We start from the raw sequence: 15,413 nt of genomic DNA on the forward strand, positions 1-15,413 counted from the left end.
CTCAGGGGTGGTGGCCGGGGGGGGACAATAGGTCCCCCCCTAATTATTTGTAGGGCCACCACCCGCCGCTCAGGGGTGGGGGCCGGGGGGACAATAGGTCCCCCCCTTATTGTTAATTTTAGGGCCCCCACCCGCCGCTCATCAGTGGGGGCCAGGGGGGGACAATAGGTCCCCCCTAATTGTTATTTTTAGGGCCCCCACCCGCCGCTCAGGGGTGGGGGCCAGGGGGGGACAATAGGTCCCCCCCTAATTGTTATTTGTAGGGCCCCCACACGCCGCTCAGGGGTGGGGGCCGGGGGGGACAATAGGTCCCCCCCTTATTGTTCATTTTAGGGCCCCCACCCGCCGCTCAGGGGTGGGGGCCGGGGGGACAATAGGTCCCCCTCTTATTGTGATTTTAAGGTCCCCCACCCCGTTTTTTTTTTTTTTTAACAGTGAGCAGCCACAGGCTGCTCACTGTTTAATAGACATGCCCCTACTCGCGGTATTGCGAGTAGGGGCACAATTTACTAATACTAAGTAATTTTTACTTAGTATTAGTAAATTAATAGGGGGCGGACCGAACATCGCATATGTTCGCCCACCGTGGCGAACGCGAACACGCTAAGTTCGCTGGGAACTATTCGCCGGCGAACAGTTCGGTACATCACTATTGTTGATTATAGTATACCACAGACCAGGTAAAATATATTAACTCAGTCTGATGATGACCCGTATAAGAAAGCTTACGATAATACACCATAAAATGTCTAAGGGATATTTTATGTCTAAAAATGCACATTTTATTAATGCATAATATTAGTTGCTGCTACAAAATATGCATTTGCTAAAATTTGCACAAATGTTTCCTAGGTCCTTAAATCGTACCAATCATTAACTGCAGAACTGGCCTCTACAGCTATTGAAGATTCACAACATTTTTGTCCAGCACCTACTTTATAGTTAGTGCTGGGTAGTGTTGTCGCGAACCTGAAATTTTCGGTTCGCGAACGGCGAACGCGAACTTCCGCAAATGTTCGCGAACCGGCGAACCGCCATTGACTTCAATGGGCAGGCGAATTTTAAAAACAACAGGGACTCTTTCTGGCCACAATAGTGATGGAAAAGTTGTTTCAAGGGGACTAACACCTGGACTGTGGCATGCCAGAGGGGGATCCATGGCAAAACTCCCATGGAAAATTGCACAGTTGATGCAGAGTCTGCTTTTAATCCATAAAGGGCAGAAATCACCTAACATTGACACCTGTCCTCAAAGCCCAGCCCTGATACACACTGACACAGAGCAGAATAGAGACTGTTCCCCCTACATAGGGTCACTTGGCAGATATGGATTGACACCTGTCCTCAAAACCCCTGATACACACTGACACAGAGCAGAATAGGGACTGTTCCCCCTACATAGGGTCACTTGGCAGATATGGATTGACACCTATCCTAATGATCCCTGATACACACTGACACAGAGCAGAATAGAGACTGTTCCCCCTACATAGGGTAACTTGGCAGATATGGATTGACACCTGTCCTCAAAACCCCTGATACACACTGACACAGAGCAGAATAGGGACTGTTCCCCCTACATAGGGTCACTTGGCAGATATGGATTGACACCTGTCCTCAAAACCCCTGATACACACTGACACAGAGCAGAATATGGACTGTTCCCCCTACATAGGGTCACTTGGCAGATATGGATTGACACCTGTCCTCAAAACCCCTGATACACACTGACACAGAGCAGAATAGAGACTGTTCCCCCTACATAGGGTCACTTGGCAGATATGGATTGACACCTATCCTAATGATCCCTGATACACACTGACACAGAGCAGAATAGAGACTGTTCCCCCTACATAGGGTCACTTGGCAGATATGGATTGACACCTGTCCTCAAAACCCCTGATACACACTGACACAGAGCAGAATAGAGACTGTTCCCCCTACATAGGGTCACTTGGCAGATATGGATTGACACCTGTCCTCAGAGACCATGATACACACTGACACAGAGCAGAATAGAGACTGTTCACCGTCCACAGAGACCATGATACACACTGACACAGAGCAGAATAGAGACTGTTCCCTGTCCACAGAGACCATGATACACACTGACACAGAGCAGAATAGAGACTGTTCACCGTCCACAGAGACCATGATACACACTGACACAGAGCATAATAGGGACTGTTCCCCCTACATAGGGTCACTTGGCAGATATGGATTGACACCTGTCCTCAAAACCCCTGATACACACTGACACAGAGCAGAATAGAGACTGTTCCCTGTCCACAGAGACCATGATACACACTGACACAGAGCAGAATAGGGACTGTTACCCCTACATAGGGTCACTTGGCAGATATGGATTGACAAATCCCTGACAAACAGCTACCACATGCAAGGAAGGCAGCAGGGGCGCAAATGACCCACTCCCGACGCGGGAAGGTAGTGACGACAAATAACAATACAGGACTCTTTAGAGGCCCTGTAATTGTAATCAGTCCACTTGAAATCCTTTAACTTTGATCAATTGGAGGGAAGTCTGGTGCAGAGCCACTGACCCATGCGCAGGGCCAGCCTTAGGCCTTTGGGCGCCCTGTGCAAGAAATCTTCACCCTGTCACACCCATGTGCAAGAAATCTTCACCCTGTCACACACACACAGGCAGAAAGCCATACACACGCACACACACAACTGCGACTGACTAGGTTTGTCACCTCCTCAAAAGGACGCATGAGCCTACAGGCATTGCGCATGAGCGTCCAGTAACGTGACAAAAAAAATCCCAGCCCCCCAGAGGCTGTCCTAGCACCCCGGTCATACAAATATTCATTAACAGCTTTTTCTTGTTGGAGCAGGCGGTCGAACATTAGGAGTGTTGAATTCCAACGTGTAGGGCTGTCGCAAATCAAGCGCCTCACTGGCATGTTGTTTCGCCGCTGGATATCGGCAAAGTGAGCCATGGCCGTGTAGGAACGCCTGAAATGCCACACACCTTCCTGGCCTGCTTCAGGACGTCCTGTAAGCCTGTGTACTTATGCACAAAGCGTTGTACGATCAGATCACATGTGCCATGCACGGCACATGTGTCAACTTGCCCAACTTCAATGCCGCTATCAAATTTTTTCCATTGTCACACACCACTTTGCCGATATCCAGTTGCTGCGGAGTCAGCCACTTTTCCACCTGTGCGTTCAGGGCGGACAGGAGTGCTTGTCCGGTGTGACTCTCTGCTTTCAAGCAAGTCAAACCCAAGACGGCGTGACACTGCCGTATCCGGGATGTGGAATAATACCTGGGGAGCTGGGGGGGTGCCGTTGATGTGGAGCAAGAAGCAGCGGCACAAGAGGACTCAGCCGAGGAGGTTATGGAAGAGGATGGAGTAGGAGGAGTAGAGGAGGTGGCAGCAGGACTGCCTGCAATTCGTGGCGGTGTCACCAACTCCTCTGCAATGCCACGCATTCCTTGCTTGTCAGCCGTCAGCAGGTTTACCCAATGCGCAGTGTAGGTGATATACCTACCCTGACCATGCTTTGCAGACCAGGTATCAGTGGTCAGATGGACCCTTGCCCCAACACTGTGTGCCAGACATGCCATGACTTCCTTTTGCACAATCGAGTACAAGTTGGGATTGCCTTTTGTGAAAAGAAATTCCGGCCGGGTACCTTCCACTGCGGTGTCCCAATAGCTACAAATTTTTTGAACGCCTCAGACTCAACCAGATTGTATGGTAAAAGCTGGCGGGCTAATAGTTCGGACAAGCCAGCTGTCAGACGCTGGGCAAGGGGGTGACTTGGTGACGTTGGCTTCTTACGCTCAAACATGTCCTTGACAGACACATGACTGTGGGCAGATGAGCGGAACTGCTCAAGGCAGGAGACGGAGTGGCGGATGGTTGAGAGGGGGCAAGAAGGACAGCAGTGGTTGACGTGGCTGAAGATGCTGGACCAGGAGGAGGATGGCGGCTTAGAGTAGGCGTGCTGCTTGTACTCATGTGTTGATCCCATAGGCGTTTGTGATGTGAGATCATGTGCCTATGCAAAGCAGTTGTACCTAGGTGGGTGTTGGACCTCCCACGACTCAGTTTCCTTTGGCACAGGTTGCAAATGGCATCGCTGTTGTCAGAGGCAGACACACAAAAAAAATGCCACACTGCTGAGCTCTGCAATGACGGCATTCTGGTGGTGGACACAGCATGCGTTGATTGGCGTGCTGTCGGGCTGACCCCGGGTGCCGATGCATGCTGTCTGACTGTGCCACTAGCTCCTTGCGACGACCCCCCCCTGCTTCCAACTCGTCTCCTCCTCCTCTCTGTCTCCCCATCTGAACTTTCGCCCTGTTCTTCTTCTTGCCGAGCGGGCACCCACATGACATCCATGGACGCATCGTCATCATCAACCACTTCGCTTGTATCTGACAACTCAGAAAAGGAAGCAGCAGCGGGTACAACATCATCATCATCACACCGTACCTCCATGTGTTTAATGCTGCCTGCCTGAGTCATATCCCTGTTATCTACATCCTCTAGCAATAATGGTTGCGCATCACTCATTTCTTCAAACTGGTGTTTGAATAACTCCTCTGACATACCAAGTAAAGCGGCTGTGGTGCTAGTTTTGGTGGTGGCGGCAGGCGGGTGAGTGCTATCTTGAGAGGTGCCTGAAGCTAAGCTGGAGGAGGATGGTGCGTCAAGGTTCCGAGCAGAGGCTGTACAAGATTGGGTGTCCTGTGTTAGCCAGTCAACTAAGTCCTCAGAACTTTTCAAGTTCAGGGTACGTGGCTTCTGAAAACTGGGCATTATTCTAGGGCAAAAGGGAATCACAGCACCACGACCACGACAGCCCCTGTGGGGTGGCCTGCCTCTGCCTGTCATTTTTTTGGGGATTAGTGGTACTATGCGTGCAAGCTACTGTGAGACCAGATATGATTGGCAATGTGCACTGGAACAGTTCTGCAGAGCACACGCTGAAGGAAGGACTGACAGAGCCGCTTGAAGACAAGTAACTGCTATTCAATCTATAACAGTGAAAAACAAATTTTGGTTTTAAAAGCACGCTATAGAGACACCAGATATGATTGGCAATGTGCACTGGAACAGTTCTGCAGAGCACACACTGTAGGCCTGAGACACCCGCTTGAAGACAAGTAACTGCTATTCAATCTATAACAGTGAAAAACAAATTTTGGTTTTAAAAGCACGCTATAGAGACACCAGATATGATTGGCAATGTGCACTGGAACAGTTCTGCAGAGCACACACTGTAGGCCTGAGACACCCGCTTGAAGACAAGTAACTGCTATTCAATCTATAACAGTGAAAAACAAATTTTGGTTTTAAAAGCACGCTATAGAGACACCAGATATGATTGGCAATGTGCACTGGAACAGTTCTGCAGAGCACACACTGTAGGCCTGATACACCCGCTTGAAGACAAGTAACTGCTATTCAATCTATAACGGTGAAAAACAAATTTTGGTTTTAAAAGCACGCTATAGAGACACCAAATATGATTGGCAACTGTCAAAGCACGCTGGAACAGGTCTACAGAGCACACGCTGAAGTAGGCCTGACACCCAGACGCTTGCAGACAACTAACTGATCTTCTATTACAGTGAAAAAAAATGATTTCTTTAAAATCTAAAGCTTAAGCTATTGTTAAAACAGATATGAGTGGTGGCACTGACTGTGCAAATGGGCAAGGCATCCAACCTGACACAGAAGCTGGCAGGTAGGCAACTGCTCTTCTATTACAGTGAAAAAAAAATATTTATTTTAAATGTAAAGCTTAACCAATTGTTAAAACAGATATGAGTGGTGGCACTGGGCAAGTAGGCACAGTATCCAATGTGAACCTCACACAGAAGCTGGCAGGCAGGCAACTGCTCTTCTATTACAGTGGAAACAAAGTTTTGGTTGTAAAAGCACGCTATAGAGACACAAGATATGAGTGGCAACTGTCAAAGCACGCTGGCAGGGTTGTGCAGGGCACACGCTGAAGGAAGGCCTGACAGAGCCGCTTGAAGGACACTGACTGTCTGCTATTAGCTTACACTGGAAACCTTTTTTCTTTGTAAAAGCACGCTAAAGAGACACCAGATATGATTGGCAACTGTCAAAGCACGCTGGCACAGGTCTGCAGAGCACACGCTGAAGTAGGCCTGACACCCAGATGCTTGCAGACAACTAACTGATCTTCTATTACAGTGAAAAAAAATGATTTCTTTAAAATCTAAAGCTTAAGCTATTGTTAAAACAGATATGAGTGGTGGCACTGACTGTGCAAATGGGCAAGGCATCCAACCTGACACAGAAGCTGGCAGGCAGGCAACTGCTCTTCTATTACAGTGAAAAAAAATTATTTATTTTAAATCTAAAGCTTAACCAATTGTTAAAACAGATATGAGTGGTGGCACTGGGCAAGTGGGCACAGTATCCAATGTGAACCTCACACAGAAGCTGGCAGGCAGGCAACTGCTCTTCTATTACAGTGAAAAAATGATTTATTTAAAACCTAAAGCTTAACCAATTGTTAAAACAGATATGAGTGGTGGCACTGACTATGCAAATGGGCAAGGCATCCAACCTGGCACAGAAGCTGGCAGGCAGGCAACTGCTCTTCTATAACAGTGAAAAAAAATTATTTCTTTTAAATCTAAAGCTTAACCAATTGTTAAAACAGATATGAGTGGTGGCACTGGGCAAGTGGGCACAGTATCCAATGTGAACCTCACACAGAAGCTGGCAGGCAGGCAACTGCTCTTCTATTACAGTGAAAAAAAAATATTTATTTTAAATCTAAAGCTTAACCAATTGTTAAAACAGATATGAGTGGTGGCACTGGGCAAGTAGGCACAGTATCCAATGTGAACCTCACACAGAAGCTGGCAGGCAGGCAACTGCTCTTCTATTACAGTGGAAACAAAATTTTGGTTGTAAAAGCACGCTATAGAGACACAAGATATGAATGGCAACTGTCAAAGTACGCTGGCAGGGTTGTGCAGGGCACACGCTGAAGGAAGGCGTGACAGAGCCGCTTGAAGGACACTGACTGTCTGCTATTAGCTTACACTGGAAATCTTTTTTATTTGTAAAAGCACGCTAAAGAGACACCAGATATGATTGGCAACTGTCAAAGCACGCTGGCACAGGTCTGCAGAGCACACGCTGAAGTAGGCCTGACACCCAGATGCTTGCAGACAACTAACTGATCTTCTATTACAGTGAAAAAAATGATTTCTTTAAAATCTAAAGCTTAAGCTATTGTTAAAACAGATATGAGTGGTGGCACTGGGCAAGTGGGCACAGTATCCAATGTGAACCTCACACAGAAGATGGCAGGCAGGCAACTGCTCTTCTATTACAGTGGAAACAAAATTTTGGTTGTAAAAGCACGCTATAGAGACACCAGATATGAGTGGCAACTGTCAAAGCACGCTGGCACAGGTCTGCAGAGCACATGCTGAAGTACGCCTGACACCCAGATGCTTGCAGACAACTAACTGATCTTCTATTACAGTGAAAAAAATTATTTATTTAAAATCTAAAGCTTAACCAATTGTTAAAACAGATATGAGTGGTGGCACTGACTGTGCAAATGGGCAAGGCATCCAACCTGACACAGAAGCTGGCAGGCAGGCAACTGCTCTTCTATTACAGTGAAAAAAAATATTTATTTTAAATCTAGAGCTTAACCAATTGTTAAAACAGATATGAGTGGTGGCACTGGGCAAGTGGGCACAGTATTGTTGTGGATCAGAATGTTGATCTTTGTTATATTCAGAGGAAACCCAAATTGTTGTTACAAGTGCACTCGGAGAAGCAAGAATTAGACACCAGACACCTGTTGGTATTCAAAATAAGCCTCTGACGTTTTTTATTCATCAGCTGGGTTTTATACATTTAAAAAGTAAGTGCTTACGTGCAAATACTCTTAGAACAAAAATAGCAAGGGAATACAGATAAGACATAGGAATAGGACATAGGATAAGACATAGGAATGAGCGCCATGTATACATAACAACTACGTTTCTGGGTAAGAGAGAACAACAAGATTAGAGTAGAGACATCTTGGGTGGGGGCTCTCTGCTCCCGGGACTTAGACATATATGGTCTTAAGTGTTGTTCAAGCATCAAGCAATCAATCCTGATTCCAAGTTAGCCAATTTTAATACAGGATATCATTATATGACACCTATAAGCTTGAGCCTTGGAATCAAGATAAATTCTATCACAATCCCCTCTTTTGATCCAAGGGTCACCCAAATGTCCAAGGTATATCCAGGCCTGCTAGCCAAAGCCTGTGGGACTTTCATTTATTGCTTCACCACGGTTCCCTTGGACTGAGCGACCACCAGAATCAGCGGAGGAGAATTCCTTCATTTGTTAGGCGAGGTAACATCATAAAACCTTTCCGAGGTCGGAGCTGGAATGTAAGTTAAGGTACGACCAACAGTAGGTTTGCTTTTACATAGAGAGGTTAGTAGACATGAAAAAAATCTAAAGGTTAGAAAAATAGCCATAATGACAAATATAGCTAATAGCAAAAAGTACAAAATTTTCTTAATTAGTAAAGTCAACCATGTTCCTAGCCCAAATGTCCAATCCCAATCCTCAAAGAAGCCGTTATCTTGTTTGATATCCTGTACTAAGTCATGTAAATCTTTTATATGTTTATGGATCATAGTGCCATGGTCAGATAGGTTAAAACAGCACATACCTTCAATAGCTTCACATCCTAAGTCATGTTTCATTAGTAAGTAGTCAATGGCTGCTCTATTCTCAAGGATTGCCTTCTTATTTGCCTGGTTGTCCATAAGTAGCTCTTCTAGGGCCTGTGAAGTGGCATTTAAACCTTTTGCAAGGGAACAGGCTACAGCATTAACTACTCGGGTATTATACAGTGCTAAGCCTGGGACTCCTACCAAGGTGTACGCTAGGGCAGAGTATTCGGCTTTGGATAAGAGAGTGATTTCAGAGTTACAATCAGAAGTAAGGGTGTTTTTAACATCTCTCCTGTCTCTCAGCAGTTTGTGTAGCTGGGTGGTTTTAGTGATCAGGTCAGATTTGGAAAACATGGTCATGGTTAGTCGAGAAATTGCACAGGGACCTCCTGTAATGTTACCTGGGACATAAGCATAAGTAATATTTCCACAGGAGAAAGTCCATCCTTTAGGAAGATAGACATTGTAGTGGTAACTCATAACTTGGTGAGTTTTGGTACAATTCATAGTGGTGCTCAGGGCTCTACAATTCGTGGTATTTTTCCACCATGTGGGGCAAAACAGGGATTCAGTATTAGGGTCTCTTGAACAATTACATGAAAAAGACCAACATAGTTCAGCGCCTGTCACATTAATTGTCTTCAGGGATAGGGGGGGGCATGCCTACCAGTGGTTTGAAGGCATAAGAATATAGTTGTAGAGATTTATGGGGTCTATGGGTATGTAGGTACTTCCTCAACAGTGAGATTGGTGTGGGGACAGCTATAAGACAAGATTCTATGGCGTTTTCAGTACTAAGGAGAGGGTTGAGGCAAAAGGAGGTTAAATTGAAAGCCTTTGCTATCTGCAACCATATATTTTCCTGCCATGCATTATTATTTTCTGGTCTCAAGTCAGAGTAGCATATCTGAACAGAGCATAATATGGTAAAGGATATGAACAGCTTCATGTTGGTGGATCAGTCGGAGTGACTTGTTTACAGTGACTGGCGTGTATCCACGTGGCTTTTCCTTCTAGTTTTACCGAGGTAGCCGTAGTCAAGAGCACTTGGAATGGACCGTCAAAGCGTGGTTCAAGTCCTTTCCTCACATGCCTCTTTATCACCACCCAATCACCAGGCTGCAGTTTGTGAGTTGCAGAGTCAGAGTCTGGATCTGGAATAGAATCAAAGACTTGTTTATGCACCTTGTCTAATCTTTGGTGTAGGGCCTGAACATAGGCAGTCATACTGCCATGCTGCATCTGGAGGGTTTGGGGAAAATAGAGGCCTGTCTTTGGGGCACATCCAAACAGGATCTCAAAAGGGGATAGGCCATGTCTGGAATTGGGGGTGAATCTCATAGAAAAGAGTGCTAGGGGAAGGCATTCAGTCCAGGGCTTCCCTGTGTCTTGCATGGCTTTTGCAATCTTGTTCTTTAAGGTGCCATTTGCCCTTTCTACTTTCCCACTACTCTGGGGGTGATAAGGGGTGTGGAAGGCCTGACTGATCCCTAAGGCTTTCATAATTTCTTGCATTATTTCCCCAGTGAAATGGCTACCTCTGTCACTTTCAATCACTTCAGGTACTCCATATCTACATACCAGTTCCTTCAGAAGCTTACTCGCTGTTATCTTTGTTGTGGCTTTCGACACTGGGTAGGCCTCTGGCCAACCTGAAAAGAGATCAATGCACACCAACACATATTCATACACTCCTACCTTAGGTAGTTGAATATAGTCTATCTGCAGTCTTTGAAACGGGTAAAGTGGCCTTGGTGTGTGCTTACTCGGTGTTTTGACAGCCTGTCCTGGATTGTTTCTAGCACAAATCATGCAAGCTTGGGTGTGTTTAGCTGCTACAACAGTAAATCCGGGTGCTACCCAATGGGTGTTTACTAAGCTGTTCATGTGCATCTTGGATAGATGTGTAGGTCCATGGGCAATCTGGGCCATCATGGGGTACAATACTCGTGGCAAACACAGTCTTTTACCTTTTCTCCACATTTTGTCATCATCAGGTTCTGCATCTTGTTTCCTCCAGAGGTCATGTTCTTCCTTGCTTGCCTGTCTTTGTAAGCTCAACAGTATATTGTAGTCAACGGCGTCATCTGTAAGAACAACTTGTAGGAAGGTTTTACCTTTAGAGGGATGAACTTGAATTGCTGCTTGCTTGGCAGCTTCGTCTGCTCAGTGGTTTCCTCTTGAAATTTCATCTGTGATCTTCACGTGAGCTGCCACCTTGATGATGCCTACTTGAGTGGGTAACAGGATAGCGTCCATAAGTGCACTCACGGCTTCAGAATTCTTGATTGGAGTTCCTGCTGAGGTGAGAAAATCACGAGCCCGCCAAATAGGGCCAAAATCATGGGCTATACCAAAAGCATAGCGAGAGTCTGTAAAAATATTAGCAGTCTTACCAGAAGCCATTTTACACGCTTCAGCGAGTGCCTTCAGCTCTGCCTCCTGTGCAGAGCAGTGAGGAGCGAGTGGTTCAGCTTTTATTATCTCATGTGCAGAGACTACAGCATATCCAGTGTGGAAATTACCCTTCTCATCAGCATATCTGGAACCATCTACAAAAAACTCAAAATCTGCATTAGATAATGGAGAATCAGTTACATGCAAAAAACCTGCTGTTTCTTGTGCCATTAGTGCTGCACAATCATGGGGTACCTGGGCATCAGCTAACTCATCTGGTGAAAGTGAATTTACAAAAAGATCAGAAGTACAAGTACCATTCCCACTCCCCTCTTTTAAATCCAGGGGAAGTAATGTAGATTTATTACCATACACCTTTTAAGAGTAACATTAGGTGGCATAAGCAAGGCACATTGCATTCTGAGATGCCTTGCAGTATGTATGTGTTTTGGTTGAACTTGTGACAGTATGCTGTTGATATCATGTGGTGTGTATATGGTCACCGGATTATCTAAAACAATATCAGTGGCTTTGTCCAGGAGGGCAGTAACAGCCGCCACTGCCCTAACACATGAGGGGGCACCCCTGGCAACAGGGTCCAATCTGGTGGAGTAGTAAGCTATTGGTCTTTGTTTACCACCATGGTCCTGTGTAAGGACAGATGTAGCATAACCTGATTGCTCAGTACAGAACAGGTTAAAATTCTTTCTGTAATCTGGGAGACCCAGTGCTGGAGCTGACGTTACCAGTATCTTAAGTGTATAGAAGGCATTTTCTGCCGCATGGTTTAATTTAAATGGTTTGTTTTCGTTGGCAAGACAATCATACAGTGGTTGCATGTAGATAGCTACTGAACGCAGCCAAGGACGACAGTAAGATATCAAACCGAGATACGTGCGAAGCTGGGCTAAGCTGCGGGGGGGTTTAATATTTTGAACTGCAGTCTTTCTACTCTCTGTGAGATGTTTTATGCCCTGGGAAATGCAATGTCCTAGGAAAATAACTTTCTCTACACAAGCTTGCAGTTTCGTTTTTGACGCTTTACAGCCTGCTTTTGCCAGGAATTTCAGCAAGGAAAGAGTGTTTACAATACAAGATTCCATATTATCGCAACATAGGAGTAGGTCATCAATATACTGCAATAAAATTACATTATTTGGCCTCTCCCATTCTTCAAGAATCTGGGCCATTGCCATGCTGTACATAGTGGGTGAGTTTTGTGCGCCCTGTGGCAATACTGTCCAAGTGTACTGTTTGTGTTTATGTGTAAATGCAAATAAAAACTGACTGTCGGGATCCAGGGGGACACTGAAAAATGCATTTGCCAAGTCAATAACAGTAAATACCTTAGAGGAAGGTGGTATTTGTGCCAACAAGGAGTGTGGGTTGGGAACATTAGGGGCAATCAGTTCAGTTACAGCATTAATTGCCCTCAAATCATGTACCATACGGTAAACCACAGGTTTACCTTTCTCTTGCTTTTTCTTAATTGGGTACAATGGTGTGTTACAAGGGGAGGTGGTCTGGACAACTACCCCTGCCTGCAGAAACTCTTGCACAGATTGCGAAATAGCATCTTCCTGTGCTGGGCTTAGGGGGTATTGTTTTTGGTATGGAGGTTTGGCTCCGGGCAGGAGATTCACCTTGACTGGGGGCACAGAGAGTCTGCCTGTATCTGTCTTCCCTGTAGCCCATAAGGAATCAGGGACTGAGGACAAGTCAATGGTAGGTTCTGGCACATGGCTGGGCATAGTGAGAATTGCCAGAACATTTGAAAGAGATATCATTTGTTTGTCCTCTAAAGGCACAGACAATGTTACTTTTCCAGTGGGGCTATACTGGATATTTGCACTAAGAGCAGACAGTATATCACTGCCTAGTAGATTAACAGGGGCATTAGGGCTGACAAGTAGCCTTGTCACAAGGGCAGTAGAGTCGTGTAGCTTCAATTTCAGCTTGTGGGTAAGGGGAATGTCATTTTCGATACCATCCACCCCTACACATGATAATACATCATTAGATTTCTCATACGGGAACACATATTTTTCCTGTAACATCGATTTAGCAGCGCCAGTGTCCAACAGGAAAGGGACTATTCGGCCCCCAGGTAGTGTAACATTGAAAATGGGTGAGGGTCCTGCAGAGTCAGGGATATTTATAATATGCAGGGACACTGGTTTGCCAATTTCCTATTGGGGAGGGGGAGGTGGTGGAGGTGGTTGGCTGTCTTGGGAGTTATCATTAGAATCCTGGGGTTTTCTATTTTTAGGAGGACACTTGCAGTTACGTTTAATGTGTCCTTTCCTGCCACAATTCCAGCATTCTACCTGCCTTCTGTCTCCGTCAGCTCTAGGGACAGTTACAGCCATTAGAGGTGTGCTCCTCTTTCTAGTATTTAGATTAGCTTCCACTCCCCTAGCCACCTTCACCAGATCACCATAGGTTAAACTTCTCCACTCAGGTCTAGCATTTTGGAGACCAGTCCTTATGGGTATGTGGATACCATCCATGAAGCAGTTAATAAGCAGTCTGGTCGAAGTGGTTTCAATATCTGTGTAACCCAATGCCTCCCAAGCCATCTGTAGTCTGGTGAAAAATGTTTCTACAGGTTCATCTTTCCCTTGTAATATATCTCCTAATTTATGGGCTAGTTCCTCTGTCTTTACCTTAGCCCATTCTCTTATTGCAGTGACATAGCATGCTCCAGATGCAGACTTGGTTCTAAACCATTCATCTGTTTGCATGTTGCTTTTCCTGAGGTTATCTTCATGGGCATCAGTATATTTAGCAATTATTCTAGCCAAAATGGGGCCAGCTTTTAGTGCCACAATCTGTTTTAAATCCATCCAAGTACACTGGTAAGTAGCTTGAATTGTGGATAGAGACTGAACTAGAGCTAAGGGGGCCTTTTCAACATCTGCCAGCTGCTGTATTATTGCCAGTTGTTCACTGGGTGTCCAGGGCTTATATTCTTCCCAGTATTTGATACTTGAGCTCGGCTGTCTGTTCTCATGGTACATGCTCTCAACTTTTGGTATCATTGGAGTAGAAAATTGTGGAGCTAATGGCCCCACTGGGGTGTCTATGGGGGCAACTAGGGGTTACTTTAAGTCTGGACTATCTGCCTGCTCTAATGAACCCATAGGTCTTACAGGGGCTGCTAGGGGACCATATGAAGTCCCACTGCGTAATATTACTGGAAAGAGAGGTTTTGATCTCTGTAAAAGGGAAAGCGCCTGTCCTGGTAAAGGGGTGGGTTTACAAGATTTTTCCCAGGATCCTGCCTACTCTGGGACCCTAGAGGTCCAAAACATTGATAATATGGTACACTTTTCCTGGTGGTTTCTCTACAACCACATTTAGTTAATTCAACAGCAGTATCATGCCATTTTTGTGCAACTTCTACTAAGTTATTATCTTCTAACCAACCTCTGTAATTTGCCATAAATTCACTCCATATATGTGGGTCTAGAGTGCCCTCTGAGGGCATGCCAGCTTTCTTAAGTAACCTCTTAACATTCTTAATTGCTCCTTGTCCTTTGTGATGCTTGACAATAGTCAAAGCCGTAAATCCCCCTTGGGTACTTTCAGAGCTACCCATCTTAAAACTTGTAAGGGTTAATTACTTCCTTACACAAGACAAACTGTACAATAACAGTGTATTTAAACACTTATGACCGCTGCAGTGGAATTTTCACAGTTCTGTCTTCTAAACACAGATCAGGAGATCTGCCCTTGGAGGATTCTAACTCAAATTATAAAACAAATGACAAGGTAAACAATAAAAATAACTTACAACCCACAGTTCTATTCCACTATCTCAAGATTCCTTTCACAAGACATAACACAACCTCCACCTGAATATAACCATAATACCATAGAAAACAAGTTCTTTAGATCAGACGTTTTTAAAATCCTTACCCACCCGGACCGGGGTCTCAAAGAGCACCAGAGAGTCTAAATCATTTATAGGTAGAAAAATAAAAGCTTTTTCTTACCCGCTGCAGCTGATTAACCGTCTGGGCTCCGAGCCAACCCTTCTGGGTCCGGATGAACTGGATTCGTCTGATCCCGGGGTCACGGCACCAAATTGTTGTGGATCAGAATGTTGATCTTTGTTATATTCAGAGGAAACCCAAATTGTTGTTACAAGTGCACTCGGAGAAGCAAGAATTAGACACCAGACACCTGTTGGTATTCAAAATAAGCCTCTGACGTTTTTTATTCATCAGCTGGGTTTTATACATTTAAAAAGTAAGTGCTTACGTGCAAATACTCTTAGAACAAAAATAGCA

Source organism: Pelobates fuscus, chromosome 5 (genome assembly GCF_036172605.1).
Source record: "Pelobates fuscus isolate aPelFus1 chromosome 5, aPelFus1.pri, whole genome shotgun sequence".
Classification (NCBI taxonomy): Eukaryota; Metazoa; Chordata; class Amphibia; order Anura; family Pelobatidae; genus Pelobates; species Pelobates fuscus.